Source organism: Strix uralensis, chromosome 1 (assembly GCF_047716275.1).
Source record: "Strix uralensis isolate ZFMK-TIS-50842 chromosome 1, bStrUra1, whole genome shotgun sequence".
NCBI lineage: Eukaryota > Metazoa > Chordata > Aves > Strigiformes > Strigidae > Strix > Strix uralensis.
In genome coordinates, this window is record NC_133972.1 from 102,901,179 (window position 1) to 102,920,732 (window position 19,554).

The window sequence follows — 19,554 nt, forward strand, 5'->3', positions numbered from 1 at the left end:
TTAGCAAACTCACTTCTTCCTACCTCCAGGAACTTTATACTCAATGACCAATATTAAACTATTAAGGAAAAAAATGGCAATATTGTCAAAGATGTACAAAACTAAACTAGTACACTGTAGTGTACTAAGCTTGTAAGAAAGAAATGTGTAGATACATGTGGACTATCTGCATTCTTACTTGAGTGGGTTGAATTAGAGGAATTGTACTGTAATTTGCTCCATAAGACAAACAATATTAACTTAACTGTTCTGATTACTTAACCATTTGGAAGGCAAAGGGAGCACGATACCAAAACAGCCAAAGTTAAGTCTTTAGGAGGCCGTAGCACCTTTTCCTAAATTTGTGAGTCCAGCAACTTCTAACTTTAATCCAGTCCCCTCTTCGTCAACTCTACTGTTAACAAGTCTAAGAAATTCAGTATCAAAATACAACTCTCATTACAAATGCAGTAAAGAAAGGATTAAAAATGTTTGAGGAAAGGAGTCATCTATCTTTTGTAACAAAAGTGAAAGCTGAAATTAGGGAAAATAAAGGAAGAAAAGATAAAAATTAATTTTAATTTCTTACAGCCAACTAAGACTTCATTTGAAGTATTACTCAGGAGCTTAAAAAAACCCCCAAGAAACCCCCAAAACCTGCCTCTTTTTCTGGGTAAAAACCACCTTTCTCAAAAATCAAAAATGTGGGTTCAGATGGCCACTTTCCTCTGATTTCCAGCCATGCAATCCTCCAAAACTGGACCACAAACTGGGCTCTAAAACTGAGTTTGGAAGTGAGCCCCAGCCATGCTGGGCCCCCACCCCACACCCCCCCCAGAGAGCAGCTCCAGGGCCCTGAACCCCAGCACACCCCTGCCCATCCTGCAGCAGCAGTCCGATGCTATCAGACTGCGTTGCACTGCTGCTGCTAAAGCCCAATGCAGGAGGTTCAAGCAACTCATTAACCACGCGGCCATAACTCCCCTCCAGGGCATGAGAAGCAGGTTCACAAACAATGCCAAGAGATGGTGGCTCCAGAGCAACTGCTCTGCTCTGCACTGATGGCGGAGGTTCACGGCCTCATCCCCCAGAACAAACCCCCGGCAAACCCTGTGGGCCACCTGTCTGGAGAAAATGGACTCACTGCCAGTATAGGCATTTAAAACCACGAACTTCTTTATTTTAGGGCTAGTCCATTTGAGGATCTCCTTCCTTCCCTGCCCCACTAAGGGAAGTTGTCACCTAAATTATATTTGTAATTGTGCAAACAATAATTAATTATAAATCTAGCTATCAATACAGAAAGGTGACAGTGTGCCAGTGCCTGAAACGCTGCTATCTGTTTGAACACAGTCTGTGATGGCTGCAATTATGCTAAGGAATCAGGGAAGAGTAAGAAACATCTACATTGAACATCTCACCTCACAGGGAAGCACAATGGAAACACCTTGCTCCCCACTTCAAGAACAGGTCTTAAAGTGGTTAGGTGCCAGGGGAAAAAAAGGTATGGTTGATATAAATGCAAAGAAAAATGAAGATATCAAACAATAAAAGAAAAAAATCAACAGCAACAACACAGTACATAAAAAATAGAAAGTTTTTACTTAAGAGAAATGCTGACCTTGTAACTGTTTTTCCCTGCTGAAATGCTTTTATTAGCTAAGACAACTGTCATGGTTTCCCTTTAAGGAAAAAAAAAAAGAGCATGAGAGCAACAGCCAAATTCAGAGGTAAGGGAGAAGGAGTCATAAGACAGATTTATAAAGTATATACATATTTATGTACTTGACTTTGCAGAGTTAAGCATTTGAAACAGTATCCAAAAGTTGCTAAACTCAACCCAAACCATAACTAAACCAAGTAGTCCCTACACTTAACTTTACGTGCAAGTCAGTCACAGATTAACACACAAAGTTTTTGAATATTTAAGTATATTGTCCCATGTAGTAGCTTACAGGACTTTGTTATCTCCAGTAAGAGATAAGTTCCATTCTGAAAGTCACATCTAAATTTTTAGGTTTTCTGCTGCACTGTACACATTTCACATATTATATACACAGACATTACCATGCTAACGCAGATTTTAGGATTATTTCCTGAACCAGTACACAGCAGAATTTTCTCGGAAAAATCTGAAAGGCTAGTTAGCATCCTGTTACAGGTAATGTCAAAGAGTACATCGACTTTTGCTGGGACAAAACCAAAAAGACTTGCTGCAGGAAGCCTAACCACTACAGTTGGCCATTTTGAAAAAAAAAAAAAAAAAACAAAAACCAAACTGGATTTGTCTACCTCAAAGTGTCTTGAAATATATATTTCCACTATTTATAAGTTTGTCTTAACATGCTCGATTTGTTCTGCAACAAATATATCAATATGTATATTATGTGTCTATGCATATATATACACATGCATTCATCATTTACATACAACCAATAATAAATCAAAAAAGTATTTGGTACTACTAGTCAAACACTTCCTGATTATATTTGAAACTTGTTTTTTGAACACTACTCTAGCAGCATGGTGTGCATCAAAATCCTATAGAAGGCAACCTGAGAGCTCTTTCCTCATTTTAGACTCTGCTCTCGTATAAATAAAAATAACTAAGTATTGGTATTATAGCTGTTTCTCTAATATAGAACAACAGTGTCAACTCCCTTAATAAGGGTATCATTGTGTGGTGGTAAAGTTTTGCATTGGTGGACTAAGTTATTTCCCACATTTATTTTCAGAAGAAAAAAACCCACCATTATTTTAACACGATGTTAAATGTTATTTTCATTATTAAATGTTATTTTCATTAAGCTATCACCAATATTTTAGAAAAATATGGCTATATATGACCTAGATCACAGAATCATAGAAAAATCTAGGTTGGAAGGGATCTCTGGAGATCATCTGGTCTAACTGTTCTTCAAAGCAGGGCTTTAAAATAGATTTTCCAAGGTCTCATCAGGCCAAACCTTAAATATTTCCAGCAAAGAAAACTCTACCACTTGTCTAGGCAACCCATTCCAGGTTTAATAGTTCTCAAGGTAAAGATTTTTTTTTCCCCTTATATCCAGTCATCCAATTTAAAAAACAAAACAAAACACAAAAAACAAGAAACAACAAACCACAAACAAAAACCACAAAACCCCTCCAAATGAAAGAAGGATAAACAGGTAGTTTAGTACACTAACAATTTCATCCTCAAATTACAGCACACTAACCTAATGTCTCACATTGTCCGATAACATAGTCTAAGTATGAAGCGAAGACTGAAATCTCCTCATCGTAGAAATTATCCAACACTGGACAACTGTCATGTCTTAACACTAGCAATGCAGCAGGAACTGACGGGCATTAGAAGTTAATGTCTGTAGAATATTTATTTCAAGTAACTACAGTTTAATAATATATGTCACTGCTCAAGTTATTTATTATTGAATAATTTGGTAATATAGCAGTGATCTGTTTGGTGGCTACCTCTGGCACCATCACTGTCCTACTGAGTTGCATAGGCATGCCAGGATGCCTCTGATCATATATGTACTACTACTCTCATCTCTTAGGATCCCAGGCTGCCACTTCTCCAAGCCTGAGCTATTCCTCTCTTCTGCTCCCAGACTCCAAGCCTTCAAGTCCCACACATGCTTCCATCCTGCCAGTCCCTTCTCGTGTCTTGCCCAGCCATTAGAGGATGTGGAGTGAGGCAACACAGATAGTGGTCGACCCAAAGTCAAGCACCTGCTCACTCACTACCCTGTGGGCAAAACAGTATATACACCTGAATATATGCACCTCACACTGAAGCCCTATCCTTAGGGCAGGCACTAACCTTTTTATATAGTTCACAGCTTAACATCTTTAAGACATCTCAATTTTTTTTTTTTAATAAAATGTATGGAAACTAACCAACAGTCAGACAGTACAGGAGTAGGGATGGACAACCAGTATGCTCTTTAGACAGCAAAACAGCCTTGGGAACTGAACGTTGATTTGATCCAATGCTGTTTTAAATCACCTGACAGAGCATCAAAGTTAAAAGTACTGAAGAAACAGAAACTTTCACCTTGTTTACTTGTCACACATCAACTGCCAAAAGGGATCTCAACGGATGCAAAGGAAGGACACTAATAAAGCCAGGATTGTCATGCTGTCTCACCTTATCTGCTGGCAAGAGGCATATTCGCCGATCTCCTTGAAGCTGCCATCTAATTAATCCAGTAAAACAGGCTTTTTTTATTACCCCTGTTAAGAGTTCAACTTTGCCTTATAGCATGCAGCAAATAGTTGTAAAGCCAGTTTTTCTCCTCACTGCCAGAAAGAAAAGCAAACAAGCTTCAATGAACCATGCGAGCCATCTCTAACCAAGAAAGGCCATTACACAACTCTGGGTACGTGCACCTGGCAGCTGAGGACCATCAATACGCTCAGGACTGACCCACTGCTGTGACCATCCACACAACCGAGGTGACGCCTACAGGAACACTTTCTTCAGAGCTTCTGTAGCATTTGACATACAATCTGCTTTTGCAGAGAATGTTATAAGGATAAGCATGTTATCTTGGGCTTAGAAGTAATTTTACTTCAATAAGTAGTGGAGGGGATGAAACTAAATTTGATGTTTAAGTTAATGTGTTCTGTTTACAAATGTTTGGGGAATATGACGCAGAGGGAAAAATGGGACCAAAAAAAGCTACTTTTGCCCTTGGTAAATGAGGTGATAAAAAAGATACAGTGTTGGGCACTTGGTAGACTAAACAACATGCAGATTTATTTTCTTCATACTATCTTAACACAGATTGTATTTCCTTTGGCTGCTTGCTTTGACACCCAAAAGAGAAATTTTAAACCAGTTGTCTTATACTGGGAAAGATTTACTTCCTGGGTAATTAGGAAAAAAAAAAAAAAACAAAAAAAAAACCAACAAAACAAACACAGATGACCCTAGCACACAACATGACACTACTCCAAGTCAGTCAAACATAGCACATACTAGTTAACAAGTAACAGAGTTTGTAACTGATAATAGTAACAAAAATCTGGCTCTTGAGAGTAACCAATGACAGAGCTAACTTTAGACTCCAGTACATCAGATTCTAGAGGCTCACTTGTTAAGACTGCAGTTCAATTCATTAATCTCAGCAAATGCTACTGGAAAAGTATGTTATCCATCAAAACTTCTTTTAATAAAGGGTCAGAAACATTCTTCATAATTTAAGGAGAATGGGTAGCACAAGTAAGCTTGGTTTCCTATATAAAAAGATCGTAACTCCTCTACAATCATTTTGCTCCAAAAGGATTTTTTTTTAAGAACTATTATTTATATCATGTTTTCAGAATCAAGAATTCAACACAAATAACAGCAAGTTATTCTAGTAATTAATTACCTTTATTACTAGGTCTATTCTAAATATACCCAGCTTTATATTCCACTGAATCATGCTGTTTGATTACCACAAAACCTTCAAAAGCTCACGAGTCAGATATCTAACTGTACTTGGTTTCTAAAGAGATGTAAGCGACACAATTTAAAACCAAATGTACCACTATCTCAGGATCTCAAGCCAATATACTCAGCTCAATATAAATTAACATGTAATAAGCAGGGTTTACCAATTTACCACAGATTTTAAACAACGCTAATTGCATTCTGTTCATATTGATAAGAATAACTAATTTTACATTACAGAACAAAGTGTAGTACTTCCATCACATCAAAGTGAAAGAATTTAAGAAAAACAAAACAAACAAAAAAAATAAATTCCCCAATGAGAGAGTCAGGAATGTGTTTCAGCAGCCAGGCCAGGAAAACCTGTTGCAGGGCTTCCAGACATTTTGCTCTATACTCAGGTAACAAAACAAGTAATCCTTGGAAAGAGGAAACAAACTTCTTCCTAGAATGCTCAGTGAAACACTTGGATAAAAAAGAAAAAATGAAGAGTCTCCCATCTTTACCTAAGGAGTTAAAAATTAAGTGTGTAAATTCACCTTCATGTTATGTAATACATTGATAAGGAAATAAATCTCTAAGGAAATGGGAAAAAAGTACTTAAAGCACTGTATTTGTGCTTAGGCATTTACCAAACATGTGAAGCTTGTGTCAAAAGGGTAATATCACAACACATAGATAGTTTCACTACAACAAGATGTCAAAGGTCCTACACCAAATGCAACTGCATATTTGTAAATAGCCAGTTGGGGGCGGGAGGGGGGGGGGGTGTGTGTGTCATCATGGTGGTGAATTATTGTATAACAATGTACCAGAAAAGCACATGCTATTAATATAAGTTGTCTCTTACCATCACGCTGGCAGATAGGTGTTTGTTTCACACATTGATTAAACACGATGTTGCAAGCCTATGTATGCGTTCAGCTACAACCAAAGTATGAAGCTACCTATTCATTCCAGGGATACACTAGCAGATATACACAGTGCACTGGCTAGAAGCAGAATTATGTTAGTCAGTTAAGCGCCACTTAATTGACTAGTAACAGCATCTCACATGACCTAACAGTTATTTGGCACCTTTGGTCAAAGGTACCACATATCAGGACAGAATGAATAACAAGTTTAATTATTGATCTGAAAAATAAAGTCGTATCTGCTCAGAAAAACCATAAGACAAAAAAAAACCCCACAGCCTTTCTCATTATTAAACACTGAATCACTTCCTAGTTACCAAAAAAACAGTGTTCCCCTTAATCCTGGAGCCTTATCAGCTCCCAGGTGCCAAATCACCAGCTTCCTTCAGATAGATATTGTTTTCTCCAGGTGTGCATTTTCAATATGAATAGGAAATATACATAACCAAAGCTGGAGAATAAACTTAAAATCCACTGAATTTAATGAACAGAAAGCTACAATTAAGACAGCTGCTTTACTACAAGACTATTGCTGCGGAGCTCTGAAATCTGTCAGGGATTTTTGGTCTCTTGCCACATCAGTAGTGTGCCCTGACTGGTACAGTCCCACAGACTTTCCCTCAGCTTATGAAACTTTCTGGCAACTACTTCAAAGAATAACTGTTGCTAAAGTCAAACAAATCTGAAAGCAAGAAGAATCAGTTGCCAAAGGTTTTTTGTTTTTTAATAAAAAAACCTTCACCATGGTTGCAAATATAAAAAAACCCCACACTTGTGTGCAGTCTTATTAAAAGCTACTGTTAATTTAATATACATGAAGAACACTGTCACAAGTATTTTCACAGATGAAGAGCTGCCTGATTATTTACAAATCTGAATTTTCTCAGTGATACCTCAAATTGCTTATTACTTTTGGAGTAAAATGGAAAATATTGATTTCCACACCCACTCCCCCCAATTTTTCCCCACAATTATAAATTGTAAAAAAATAGTTGTAATTATATCACTGGCTTTCAACATTGCAACAGCCAGCCATCAAATTCTGCATACCTCGACAGCCTAAACTGCATTGTTTACTATTGCTTTTTACAAATTATTTCCTTAAATACACGGCCAATTTAAGTTTTTAACTAGGTATTCAAACTCACACATGACTAAATTCTTAGCAACTTTTTCAGATGTCACGGAAAACAAATTATACTTACAGAAACATGTTTTGAAGGGAAAAGGGTTTATGATCCTTAATACAGTAAGATCTTTCTGTAAAAAGATTCCCTAAAGACACGATCCCTTTTCAGACTAATCCTGAATAGAATAATGTACAAGATGATTTTGAGAGTGGCTTATGCTCTACCCAAACTAAAGTTCACCAATGAGAGTTTCCATCAAGCAAAAATTGTGACACTATTTTTACCAGGCATCTGAGAAAGTCATAGTTGAAGGTGACAATGGGCAGAACAGAGACCAAAATTGCAACTGGGCTTACTGTATGAACCAAATTAACAGGAGGACAATTGTAATAACTAATTGCATCGACTCATGAGTGAATTGAGAAAAATCAAGAATTAAAATTGAGCTAGGCATACGCAAGGGTGGAAATCTTAATCAAAAAACAGTAGACTAGAGAGCACCATGTGAAAGAGTAAACTATCAAAGTTCAAAAATTTTATCTCCTTAAAGCCTTCTGATAATTAACGAAATATATTGACACACTGGACCCAGAAATAAGAAGGCAGAGACACAATAAAAGTTTGAACTATACCATAACTATGGAGTTAATCCACACTGTAGGCCAGGATGTTAGCCGAAATTTTTTAAACAAGTTTCCAAGGTGCTTCAATAAATCTTTAATGATATATATATATGGCTAGAAGTATGTGCAAAAGCTAGGAACTGTCCCATCCTATAATCACCACTAAAAGCCAGTCCCGACAATTTGTGCTCACTAGATTGCTCAAAGACGCCTTTCTTTCCCATAGTAAACATGGACTAACACGTTCTGAAGTAACAACATGAAGATAAAGCAAGCTGTACTTTAGCATGTGCTAGGTCTTCAACTTGACCAAAGTACAACCTGCTTTATCTACAGACTAGAGATTTTTAATGTGTTTAAGAACATTAGCAACACATTCAAGAAGTTACCCTCTTCCAAACAAATCATTAGCATTGAAGCAGCCACAGTAATCAAAAAATCCTCGAATGTGCTTAACTTCGGATATATGTCAAACTTTGCCTACAACCAAAAGCTGTGGCTCTACCTGTGCCATTATAGTTCAAGAAGTGCAGTCCTTTCCCATCTATGTAGCAATATGAAAAAAAACCAGAAAATCGCAAATTAGGAAAATAATTTTATACTGATACAGATGTAGAAATAGAAGCCAACTGCACATACATCCAATACCTGGGATAAAAATATTAAGCTTTTAAAAAAAAAAACCAACACCAAAACTCAATGAAAGGGCAGAGATCAGACCTCCACATACCCAGGGTCAATCTCTGGGAGATGCTGCATGTTGAACAACAGGATCCACATTCACACAACTGTAGGCAAAACAACACAAGAACAACACTACAGTTCAAAAGCCCACGCGAATACAAGTCACAGCTCAGGCTCCCAGCTTTGATTCATAAAATGCGTCATTCCACAGAGTATAACTATATCACATAACTTGCTAGGGAAATAGCCATGATTACTCATCACAGTTTGGTGTTATGAACCGCTTGCTTTCCATAACACTACACACACCAGATTAAAATCTGTCCGGGGGTGGAGGGAGAGGACAGCGGGAAATCAATGAACAAGATGTCAAATCGTAACTAGTTTGGTACTTTAAAGTGCAAATAAAACAGTGACTTAGTAGTCAAATACTTTATTGTTGATTTCAGCTGCTTACAACTGTTCTTCTTCCAAAGCTATTTTTAAAAATCTTCTTTAGGTTAAAAAAAACCCCACCTGGTTAATAGTGTAAATAATAAATGACTTAAAAAGGAGCTTTCTGCTTCTTACTATACAAAAAATGAAAAGGTAGCTTTACTTTGTTCACATGGCATGTTTTACTTGATATTTAAAACATACTGTTGAGGCATCCCACCTTGGTTAGTAGTACTGGCATCTGTCAGAATCACTAAAATTAAAGCTTCTACCAAACCTTTGGAACTGCATTTGAGAGCTACAAAGGTTAAAGCATTTTATGATTTCACACCAATTTTACCATTTCTTCTCTTTCAGAAAACAAAACATAAAAGTGAAGGACACTTTAGTATTCTTCACCTTACCATTTCAGAAATGAAACCTTTTAGTTTGTTTGAAGGGTTATGTGAATTTAAGAGTAATTAGTTTCATATTACAAGAGAAAAACAGAATTATAATCACTTTCCATACATCCAGTTTTTTCGTTCTTGCAGAGAACATAAAAATATATTGATTTTGTTTTCACCTCGAACGATGAAAAACATCTTGAACCCCTTGTAAAACTTTACCATCCACTATAACAACACACATGTACAAGTTTGAATTAAGGACTGACTTTTGTTCCCATTTTTCATGAATTTCTATGAGCAATGTCACTAAATCTTAGTGGGGAAGTTCTAAAAAGAAAAACAAGAGATCCCTATGACTGGTAAAGTTACTACCTTAATACTGCACAGTATTAAGAATAATTAATTATGGCTAGCAGGTTGAGGGAGGTGATTCTCCCCCTCTACTCCACTCTTGTGAGACCCCCACCTGCACTGTGTTCAGCTCTGGGGCCTCCAACATAAGAAGGACATGGACCTGTTAGAGAAGGTTCAGAGGAGAGCCACAAAGGTGATCAGGGGGTTGGAGCACCTCCCCTGTGAGGACAGGCTGAGACAGTTAGGTTGTTCAGCCTGGAGAAGAGAAGGCTTCAGGGAGACCTTTAGCAGCCTTCCAGTACTTAAAGGGGACCTGCAGGAATGATCTGGAGGGACTCTTTATCAGGGAGTGTAGGGATAGGATGAGGGGTAACAGTTTTAAACTGAAAGAGGGTAGATTTAAATTAGATAGAAGGAAGAAATTCTTTACTGTGAGGGGGGTGAGACATTGGAGCAGGTTGCCCAGAAAAGCTGTGGATGTCCTCTCCATGCAAGTGTTCCAGGCCAGGTTGGACGGGGCTTTGAGCAACCTGATCTAGTGGAAAGCATCCCTGCACATGGCAGGGGGGTTGGAACCAGATGATCTTTAAGGTCCCTTCTGAACCAAACCATTCCATGATTCTATTCTATAATTATGTAAGAACTTCAGAGTGCACAGGCCACTGGGTTTAATTAGGAAGATAAAAACTGGTTGTTGATAAAGATGATAGAAAGTAGGTGGCCATGACAAGGGTTACTACATTACCTCTTGAAACATACTGACTTGGTCAATACAAGCAAGCATGCAACACTACTTTGGCTGTATTTCTACTTTGTGATGCAAGGAAAAGTATCTGGTTCACTTTTGGCAAAGCAACACCTTTCAAAAAACCCCAAATACCTTCTGCTAAAAAAGGGATTATGATCACTTAGCTTGAAGAGCTCCTCTCAATTCCAGATTCTAAAAAAGTTTCCTCAAAATTGCTTTTAGTCATACTTCAAAGCCTGGGACACTCTCTCATACACTCAACATACATTGCTGTGAGTGCTTATATGAAACCTAAACTTCCAAGAGAGGGAACTGATGAAATTAAAGCCAATATGGCAGATTAACATATCTTGTTCCATGTGAAAACTTCACTGTTTCTTGTGATTTCTGTTTTGTCTGTACAACTGCATTACTTGTCTACTGTTCTTTCACCTTCATACTGAAGAGAGATTTGCAGAAGTTTAACAGGGGGAACCTAGTCACAGAAATCCATCAGATTAGCCAAGTCCTAATGATCTTAATTTCAAACAGAGGCAATTAGGATAGTGTGCCAGGTTCAGACTAAGGGGCCTACAGACTGCAGAGATCCACCACATCCCTTATGCAGTGATACGCTCCCTCGTTAAATCAACGGTGAGGATTCTTGAACATAAGAACTGCATTTCCTAAAAGGAGAGGTGTTGTTATTGAATGAAGACACATGCTGAGACAAGGCAGCAAGGCCATGTGTGAAGAGAAGGCCCCTGAACTGTGGAAGCATGTCAGCCAAAGCCAGAGGAACTCTCAGAATGGTGAAAAGGTGGATACATTTCTGCCTGTATCTCTTCCAAGTTTTTTTCTGGAATCTGATTTAAAAATACCTCACATCTTATTGAGGAGTGCCAGATGGAGAATCTGTATTCCAAATGTATGCCCAGAGCCCAGATCTTGCTTGGACTTCTCCAACCTGCAAGCCAAGCGCACGTGGGACTCACCAGATGAACAACAGTATAGCAGTGCACCAAGCACCTACGAGGTTTTGAAGTGGCCCAGCAGATGGGAATCCCTTGTTGCCATTACTCATGCGCAATGTTTAGAAATCTAAAACACAAAAGCCAGCAGATTGGCATGACCAGGCTTCAGCATCATGGTGATTTTGGCACAGCTCAAGCAACTGAATTATGTAAGAAACCATCAGTATTTTCCTTAGGGAAAAGGCTCTTCAAGATTTTCGACGCAGTTTGCCAACAGGAGTAAGAATTAAGACCAAAAAAAGCTTTATAAAGCAAGCTATTGGAGGATGTTTTCTATATTATCTGATTTCCCAGCATTTCATGAAGTATCTTCTGTGCAGGGATATGAGAAGAAGAAAGAAAAGGAATACAAAGGCCTATACAGGACACATGACTAAGTTTCATATTACAATGCTAATAATAGAAATAAGAACTCAGTAAGGTTCAGTACATGCTGATATGATGGCAATGGTATCTTAGGGTATGGGGAATTAAAATAAATTATCTCAAGGTAAGTCAGGATGGAACTTGCAGTACATGTGTTACTCTACTCCAACTGCTTCTGCGCCTGCTCTTTCCCCTCAGTAAACACCCCAACAGAAGAATAACTTACCTCTCATTAATTCACACTTGTCATGAGGTAAGACCATACACACCTTCTGATTTTTATGCCTTGATAACAAGAAAACATTATGCCTCATGAAAAGCATCCAACTCCAAAACAAAACTTCAGGCAGAGTGCTTCTGGCTGATACTGACACTTCCATGTAGCCTGGACTAAGTTGCCTAAACCCTGCTTTTCTTTCAGGCTTAAGAGACAACCCCAGTTCAGAATTACCTGTTGACTAATTTGGGTAGCTTCCTACTCAAGTGCAAGCCATCCCATGTTGTAGTCCAATGCTCCCATCAGGGGGTGAAATATCAGAGTTATAGATCCTCACCACAAGCCAGACACCTGCAAGCTGGATGCGCTAGAGCTCATCAACGTTGTGCCATATCCCCCCTGTTGACTAACCTCACACACTTAACACCGTAGAACAAAACATACATTGCACTGTTACACACAGGTAGCTAGAAGATAAGAGAAACCAATACTACAAACTAACACCAACTAATATGAGGAGGAAAGAAAATACATATTTTTTGCTTAGTATACTCAAAGATGTAGTTTTGGGAAAACAACTGAAAAAAGTTGTTCTCTCACTTTTTCCACTTCAGTGCAAACTTTTCAGTAGATGACCACACACTGTGGCCTCTAACAGCAACCAGTTCTCAACTTCATGGTTATAAAGTTTACAGAATTGTACACACCACAAGGTTCCTACAAAACTTACAATGTATATTTACCATATTTAAAATAATATGGCTGGCAACAATGGTCCTCATCACCATTAAGCTTCAGTTTACTTTTAACTGCTCAATTTGTAATGAACAAATAGCCTTATGTATAGATGCCATCATTACAAATATTATTTATGAACAAAGTGACAAAATAAAAGAATTGTTCACTGTACCTGCATTTAGTCCACCCTAGAGAATTTAACATTAATGACTTCTGTACACAACACTTCTAGTGTTGTGCCTATGTAAGGTTACTCTTTCAGTGTCTATGTAAAGCTATCATTTACTCATCAGTACAAAAAGTAGGTCACAGCTTAGAAATGTAAGGACAACTGTCTCTACTATAATAATACTATTAATAAAAGCCACCCAAGATCTTTAGAAATTGGTTGCTATTTTAGACCACTGGAGTGGATGAAAACAAGACTTGTCATGGGACTGTGACAAGTCATAAACATATGCAAGAAGGTGATGTTACTACCACACTGGCTTTTTCATTATCATCCTCTGCATTAAGCATATTACACCTATAATACAAATTGATAAATTAAAAAGCAATTAGGGAGCGTTCTAGATATGCTATTAAATTACAAAATTCACTTAACTATAGTATTATTATAGTCTTAGTTTGTACTGAAATTATTTTGGAGGCACAGGGGTAAAAAGCGTTGTACAGTAGAACATGTCACTGTGATATTACCCATAATTTCTGTCCTGAAATCATGAACTAACTGTCCCAGTCTTAGAATGTGAAAAAAGGTGGTAATGGACACATAAGAAACACTTATTAAATCACAGAGAGAGATGACAAGTGTTAAGAGTTTTTCCAGGAATCTACTGCCAGCAATATTAGAGTGTTTAATGAAACAAAATCAATCTTATCAACACAAGTTCGTTCTTCAAATCAGCTGTTCTGTTAAGTGTACTTAGAAATATGTGGAATATCACATTTTTTCTTATGAACTAACAAATAAAGATGTATTAGACATTTGTCACAAACCCATCATTTTTGCCACAAGACAGTGCCAGAGAATTTCAGCATCATAAAAATTTAGCATTTGTATTTCATTAGCAAGTTTTTCCAGATACGGTAATTAAGCAGACCTTTCTTCCCCACATTCCTGTTTGTTAACGGTTTCCTTTACGATCAAAACCGCTCAGGTAATAGGGACTATTTGTTTCTTCTACAGATTAGTTTCAGAGAAATTTTTAAAAAAGTGAAAGCGCAGCTCCGCTCCAAAGCTAAGCAGGTATTCTATACATCTAAATTCACTTTTTATAAATAATTTTTCTATGCAATACCATGCAAAATTAGCACTTCAGTAATAAATATATTTCTACGGAAGAGACAGGTTTGGATGATCAAAGTAGCAGTACCAGTATTTAATACTATCAAAGCACTAATTTGTTCTGATTTCTATTACGTAGGCATTAGAGCAGTAGCAAATTGTATGACAAGCTGTACAGCCACGAGGGAAGCAAGCATCCTAGCAGGGAAAAAACAAAAAAAAACCCCGTATCTTCAAAAGAAAGGAAAGCAACGAGCAACAGAAGGAGAGGCTAATTACTTCAGATAATCTCAGTAAAGAGAGGAAATGAGAAATGCTGTAAGATGAATGGGAATTTTATATTAGAAGAAATATCATGCTTTACTGCCGTTGCATCTGTTTCACACCACCACTAAGGTAACTTGTTTTCACACTTCATGTATATGTATATATTATACATATGTTAAACATATTAAGTTTTGGAGATTTATATCTCTCCACACTGTAAGTCGGGACACAAAATGCTGAAAGTAACCACCGTGGAGACCCGGCAGCCTTTGGGGCGAGGAAGCTCCTGATATAGTACCACAGACTAGTTATCTCCGGGCTTTTGAGTTTTGACCCCTTGGCAGACCCGCGCCGAGCGTCCGTCCGCCCGTGCGGGCAGGGGCGCGGGCAGGGGCGCGGGCAGGGGCGCGGGCAGGGGCGCGGGCAGGGGCGCGGGCAGGGGCGCGGGCAGGGGCGCGGGCAGGGGCGCGGGCAGGGGCGCGGGCAGGGGCGCGGGCAGGGGCGCGGGCAGGGGCGCCCCACGCCCGCAGCTCTCCGCTTCTTAAACCCTCCTGGGGCACACTGTGCTCGGACGGGCTCCAAAAAACTCCTCGGCGAGGTGCTCCGCCAGCGATTTGGGGGAAGAAAAGGTCGGATGAGGGGAAGAGTCAAACCAGCCCTACAGTCAGCAAAGGCAAGCGCCGGAGCCAGCGGGGACGGGACGAGACCTTTCCCCATTCCCCCCTGCCCAGCCGCCGCGACGCAGCGCCCTCACACCTCGCTGAAAACACACGGCGCGGAGGGGAACAACAAACGGGACGGACCCCGCGGAGCGGAGCAGCGCCGCGCCCCGGGGCGCCCCGAGCCGCCCGCTCCCCGCCGGCACGGCGCGGCGCGGCGGGTGCAGGCTGACAGCCAGCCCGGCACCGCCGCTCACCTTCCCGCTCGCTTTCCCCCTCGCCGCCGCTCCAGCCCCGTCAGCCGCCGGGAGCAGCTCCCGCCCCCGCCGCCGCTCTCCCGCGGGGCCAGCCCGGCACCGGCGCGGGGCCAGCTGCGCCCGCCCGGGCACTCCGCTGCCAGCCGAGGAGGAGGAGGAGGAGGGAGGAGGAGGAGGAGGAGGAGGAGGGAGGCGCCCCGGCGGCGCCAACTTTCGCCGCAGCCCAGCTTCCGCGCCGCTCCCGCCGTCCCGCCCGGTACCTGCCGCGCCGCTCCCGCCGCCGCCCCGCTCCCCCAGGGGGCGCAGAAAGCCGTTACGGCCGCCGCCTCCGCGCGGACCGAGACAAGCAGGTGCGGAGCGCGGGACCACGGAACCGACCCCGCTCCCGCCGCCACCGGCTCCTGCGCCTGGGCGGGGCGGGGCGGGGCGGGGCGGTGCCCGCGCGCCCGAGTCCGCCCCCTAGCGGAGCGACCAGACGGGCCCGGCAGCTCCCCCGCCCCCCCGCAACTCTCCGCTTCGGCTCCGCTCGGATCCCTTCGGCACTTTCCGCCAACTCTGGCGCGGGGAACGGGAGAGGCGGGCGGGGGAGCGAACGGGAGCGGAGTCACGCCGCGGAGGCGGGGGGTGGGCCCTGGCGGCGGGCGCGCATGCGCCGTGGCGGGGCAGCTCAGCGGGCACCTGTGCCCGCGCGGCGGGCGGCGGCTGTGGGGGCCCCGGTTTCTCCTGGGTTCCCGCCCCAGCGGGAGGGGAGGGCCGGGCCTGCTCCCGGAGCTGCCGTGCCTGCGGCGTGCGGGCCGTACCTCCTGGCCGCGGGGCACGGAGGAGTTTCAGGGCGAGGTTGGCGAGGCCCGCCTCAGCCGCTTGAGGCCCAGGCCAGCTGACGGGCTGCGCGAGGAAACGAGGAACCTGGCGTCAACTTGTGCTGTCGCCGGGGTTAGTAACGAGGCACATGCAGTGATAGGCGAAGTATCGTCAAAGCAAGCGGTCTGGAACACACCCCGCCCGCTCGCTTCTCCTGGAGGGCGGTGGGCTGAGGTCCCCAGAAGGCGGGGGCAGGTGTGCCCTACCGCCTGCTTTCCTCTCGCTTTCCTACTTAGTACAGGGCACGCCGCAGCACGGTGCGGAGGGATTAGCTCAGGTCTTGCAAGCGGTATAACTGTGTCAGAGCAACTCTACACCCATGCTAATTAACTGAACTTTTCAGCAGAGCTAATTAACTGAAGCAGAATACCTCAATGGCTAGGCAATCCAGTGGTATGTTTTCTCTAGTGGCAAGATCGGTTAAAGAAATTTCCAGATGCCTGTTCCTGCCCTTGTGGCACAGTTGTGCTGATACAACTGTAAATGAGATCAGTTAAACAGTCCAGGTTAAAGCAACACAAAAACTCTCCAAAAATGTGTGAAACTTGGATGTTACTTTCCGGGTCTCTTTTAGCCCCTGTCCTCGGACATCCCTGTTAACACAAATGCAGGAGCTGGGTGCAGGGAGAGGGTGAACTGCTGTGCCAGAAGCAACCTGCAAGACACACTGATCCAGGGAAAACCAGAGACGTGACAGAAAAAAAGCACATCAGACTATTCCTTGACATGGCTATATTGTTTCAAATTCCAAAATTACTCTTTCCAACTTAATTTAGGGACCTCTGTGCTGCATTACATACTATAAATATATGCCTGCAGTGGAGATGTGGCTTTCCAAAATGCAGCTTGGCTCTTGCAGTCTGCTCTGCATAGCTCATCTAGTCAGCCATTCCTTCGTATGCCGCTTTGCTGGCTAGTTTGGGTGAAGTAACTTGAAGGTAGCAACTCCAGATGCAGTGAAGGCAGGACAATGGAAGCCAGGTTACACATGTCTACTCAGTACTGCCTATCTAAATTTGAGTACTGGGAGGAGTATAGCTATATTGCATGTTTTCCCAGCAGGGACAATGCCCGCTGCTGCTCACAGGGGTTTTCAGATTTCCTGCAGGTTTCTCTGGACAGTTCTGTTTTATGCTCATAAACATGTTCATTAATACCTACCCTAAAGATCAATCTGTCCAAAAGACTTGATTGAGGAAGCCATCTAATAATCTAATTTCTCTTCATTTAGAAGAGCTGCATAGACTTAATCTTCCACACGTTTAAATCCCAATGAAATATTCAAAGTCAACAAGCCTCATTCTAGTTAACTGGTTCTGAGACTCAATGGGAGTAAGTTCATTTGTTAACTCTGTAACATTTCTCCAACATGTATTTAACTCTGGAATGGTAGAGTTTGTAGAAGAGCACTGGCATTGCCATCCCAGATCAGCCCATTAGGTCAGTGTGTTTCCACCAGAACCTCTCCTACTTAATGACTGAGGATGAGACCCCTCTAACACTTTGTGTGCCACTGAAGGAAGTTAAACTTCCTTTAAACTGATACTCTGTGTTTTCCCAACAGTTGAAGTACTTTGTAAGCAATAGTCACCACCTCTTCCTTTAGAGGGAATGCAGTAAAATGTGCTACATAACAGACACATGAAGTTAACACATGGCCAAGGGCCAAGCTGCTGCTCCCCACATTAAAGGTTACTACATCTTGTCTTCCACATAGTCCCATGCTCCCTACAGGAGCATTAATTTAGGAACATGATAGCCAGTACATTCCAATTAATCATAGTCAGGGCCTGATGACTTTTAGAGATGAACTATGAGTGTATTAGGCATTTGATTTAGTTGTACAATTCCTATGTTTCCAGTAGGACCAAAGCTGTGCAGAGACAGTGCTTTCATTACAACATCAGAAATTAGACTGTTGGACCTTGAAGGAAATTGCATAATCCCAGTAATCCCATATGTCAAAACTTATTACCTGTTGTATCAAGTACTGTCAGTCATACCAGCAAAGAAGAGTGTCCCCCGGTCTGTGACTGGGAGTTGTAGATTTAATGGGAACAAACAACAGCTTTCTATTACACACAGTTACTTACAGCTCTGAAATTCTGTTCTTGGAAAGCGCTTTCCCAAATTCCTGGGTAATATGGAAAGGCAGAGAATCCTATACGGACTAAAAGCAGGGAAGAGAAGAAGGAATATTATAGCTGTGATTGCCACACACAGGATACCACAGGAGTGCTAGTTAATTTCTCCCACCAGTTGATGATCTCTCCCACCAAATGTGATATCAGCTAGTAACAAAATAGCCTTTTCAAAAACACTTCTGTATGTGAATGTTCCTACACATCACCTGCTTGTTAAAAATGTGCTAAATGAGATAAATGTGAATTCATTACCTGTAAGTCATTTTCCTATGACAATCAAAAATGTGGATAAAATACTAATTCCATGAAAATAACAGCCTGAATTAAAAAGCATCAATCCACTCAACCCCCCCCTCCCCCAAACAAAACAGGATAAAGATTTTCTCTGTTAATTTCACCTTTTTGACAGAGACATTATTATTATTTTCTGTAATTACACAAACACGCTATTTTTTGCAGGATTGTCTCCCATTCACTGCATGTCTCAACAGCTGCCTTCACTGCACATGTTAACACACTTGGACAAACTGGGTGGCTACTCTTATCCTGTTGCGTATCCAGCTGAAGAAGTCTAGGACACGGTTCTTCAACTCTCTGTTCCTGCGTATGTTTATTCACATTTCTAAGCACTTATTTAAATAAATAAATCACAACCTGAACCTCTGTTCAGTTCACTCAGAAAAGGAAGGTGTTCAGTTACTGATCAGAGGGAAGAAGTCCTGCTGGAGTGACTTCCTCAGCATCACCCAGAAGTGCTGTCACAGTAGCAAACATCTCTGATGATAGCAGTTTGTGCAGCTACCTAGCCAGGGATCAGGTACTGATTAAAACTAGGTAAGGAAAAAAATTGTGGGCAGTGTTTAATATAGATAAGTTCTCCAGTTAGGTTAACTTGTAGTGATAGGAGGAAAAGTGGAGCACTGTAAAAAGTTGAGGGAGAGGGCTGCTTATTTAAGCAGCATAACTGGCTTATGGTACCCCTTAGTGAGTTCATAAAACCACAGTCTGATTCCACAGCTTAGACTGGCTTTCTTTTCTCACCATTAGT

General features: G+C 41.5%; 1 protein-coding gene across 2 annotated transcripts in view; it reads right to left on the reverse strand.

Annotated features, from left to right (window-relative positions):
* Positions 1-15,905, reverse strand: part of PTPN3 (protein tyrosine phosphatase non-receptor type 3) — a 136,288-nt gene extending 120,383 nt beyond the window's left edge. For both annotated transcript variants that reach the window (XM_074875510.1, XM_074875519.1), the window contains exon 1: positions 15,762-15,905. The gene's annotated coding sequence lies outside the window, so the exon portion shown is untranslated. The remainder of the gene's footprint in view (positions 1-15,761) is intronic.
* Positions 15,906-19,554: the final 3,649 nt, after the last annotated feature.